Raw genomic sequence first — 2,862 nt, forward strand, 5'->3', positions numbered from 1 at the left:
GGTCGGGACCTGGGGACCTGGGGAGGCCTCTGCTAGATTGAAGAGGCAGAAGTTTCCTAGAGGAGGGGACACTAGTTTTCCAGATATAAACAGGGGACAGGTCACACAGGGTATCCAAGTGGCATGAAGGGCCCCGTGCCCTTCCTCCACCCAGGACAGCCTCCTGTAGCCTGTCAGGGCCTGGGTCTCCTCCTACCAATGGGGTCAGCCGGGGCAGGCTGGCCAAGCACTGGTGGGGAAAGCAGAAGAAGTGGCCACGAGAGGGCGCCACGACCCAAGCCAACCAGATTCTCTGACTGAGCGTGCTCCCTAGTCTTGTAATAGGAAGGGGCTTGTTACTGCAATGAGAATCTGAAAGTTTGCCATGAGGTAGGGCTTATTCTATCCTTGATAGGGGGCAGGAGGCCCAGCTCAATCCCCAATTCTGCCAGAGACTTTGGGTAAGTCTCCTCCATGCTTTTCAGGCCTGTTTCCCACTAGTCAACGGTCGTGTCTTCACTGGCGGGTGTGGGAAGTAGAGGGAGGTGGGCCCCGTTGCCGTTGCCGTTGCCGAGGGCCCAGCGGTGCCTGTGCCTCCCCACCCAGCCCTGCAGCCCTCTGGTACTGGCCCCACCCACCCGTGGAGGCCTCCTTTAGTGCTCTGGGCCATGAGTGAGGCCGCCTCCCTGCTCTTTAGGGCTTTGAAGTTTGCTGAGGATGTTTCCACATTGGCACAAGAGCCCTGACTGCTGGTATGGAAACTGAGGCACAGAAAACTAAATGCTTTAAAGCCCACGGTCCTAAAAATGTCCGCAGCAGGGGAGGCTGAGCTCTGGGCCCCGGGGCCAGGGCCTTGGGCTCTGTTTCTTCCCTATTTGCTGTGCCTCAAGGAGGCGGAAACCCCTGGGACCAGGGTTAGGGGCCACAGATACACTCATCAGCCCTGTAGGAGGCTGCCAGGCTGGAAGAAGGGCACCAAGCCAAAGTCCTGGAGCATGGGCTGCAAAGCTTAGAGGATCTTGGGAGGGGCGGGGAGCGGGCATCTGCGTTTGTACCAGCCGCCCCACCTGGCTCCGAACCGGGTCCACAGACAGTGCTATGGGGAAGCACTCTGTAGGCTAAGGCAGCTCGTCCACGGGCGCCAGGCAGGACGTGCATGAAAGCCCAGCATTAACCGACTGCAGGCGAGGCCCTCTGTGCAGCCACACTCGGTCCAGCCTCCGAGAGGCTCGCAGCCTGGAGGGGGAGATGCCCGCACAGCGGCCGATGCCGTGACCAGTGCCGTGACCGGGGAAGCGAAAGGAGGAACGTTCCACACAGAGGGAACAGCATAGACAAAGAACTGGAAACGAGGGGCAGACGTGAAAAAAGAATGGTGTCTGGTGGGAGAGGAGGGTGTGAAGGGAGGAGGCCCGGGCTCTGACACAGAGGGGCCTGAGGCCTCGCTGAGGCCTTCGAATTTCAAACTGGGGGTGGGGGTGGGGAGCTTGTATGTCTCGATGGCCCTTTGACCTGAAAGTTTCCCACCAGCTGGGGCTCCCTTGCATGGGTCCTCCCCTGGCAGAGGCTCTGGAACCCCCCAAACATTACCCCTTAGTACTGAGCTGCCCCCACTGGCCTGCAGGTTGGGAGGGGGTCAGCAGGCGGGAGTGAAGGCTGCAGAAGTAGGAGATGGGAAGGGTTGGGGGGGGCAGGGAGCAGCTGATTTGTTTTAGAGCAAGAGGCTCTGGGCTGCGCTCTCAGTTGTAGCATCAAAGGCTGCTGGGAAACGTGTACAGAATAGGGTGGAATATTATGGAAACTGTCTCCTCCGCTTTGTGGCCTGGGAATTCACGGTCATTGAGAAGAATTTCCCCTGGTCCCATATTTCTTCCTCTTTGAAAGTAAGCCTTTTGGGTCAAATAAATACAAATTATGGTCATACGTTTCTTCTGAACTCAGCTGGCTTCGCCAACCATAACATAACATAAATGGACTGAACTTTTTCCAAACTCTTCTTCCAGCAGCGGTGGTCCTGCGGGCTGACCTTTGAGACTCGATATTGTGACATTCCCGTGACCACTGCTTGTAGTCATCGGCACCGAGGACCGCCTGAGCATGGGGTCCCTGTTCCTGCCCGAACGTGGCCACGCGAGGGTCTCGGGCAAGCCCCTCAGACTTCTGGAGCGCTAGTGTCTTCCCCACGGAGAGGAATTAATTACGCCCACTGCTCAGTCATTTTAATTTTTCTCAAGAACTACAAACACATTTAAAAAAGTCCATGAGTGTGCTCTGGGCTGAGAACGGGAATGAATAGTCCCCAAATTACGCCAGTCTCAGGCAGCCCCAATCCCAGTTCCACTTTCCAGAGGCAGCTACAAGCAACCCCTGAAGCTATTTCTCTTGCATTTACTTGCAGGTTTGGATTCGGGTTCACTGCCATGTCTCCCCTCCTAGAGAGAGTTTCTGCCGGCTTCCTGGGGAGGCAGCGATGATGGCGCGACTTCCTGCCCACGCACCCACCACTTGCCTGTTCCTGACACTCCCAGGCGTACACACTCGTTAAACAGATATTCTGGATTTATGTTGAATGTGTGTTATCACAACTGTGTAAATATTCACTCATCCAAGGACTATATTCTGATTGGTCTCTTTATCCTCATACTTTTACCGCTTGCTGGAATTAACAGTTGCCTTGTTTCTTGTTTCTCTAGTGTTCTGTGTTCCTATTGCCGGTTCTCCCCAAACCCTTCCGACGGCCACACGCAGCACCTCTCCCTGTTTCTGCGTCACTGTCCTCGCGCCGAGTGCACCTGAGTCCCCGGCACAGCCCTCGGCTCCCTCGGCCCCTGGCGCGCAGCCGCCCACTCGGCCTCTCCTTGACCTCTCCCGCACTGGGGTCCT

The sequence above is a fragment of the Artibeus jamaicensis genome, unplaced genomic scaffold (genome assembly GCF_021234435.1).
Source record: "Artibeus jamaicensis isolate MK-2021 breed Jamaican fruit bat unplaced genomic scaffold, CSHL_Jam_final scaffold_1019, whole genome shotgun sequence".
NCBI lineage: Eukaryota > Metazoa > Chordata > Mammalia > Chiroptera > Phyllostomidae > Artibeus > Artibeus jamaicensis.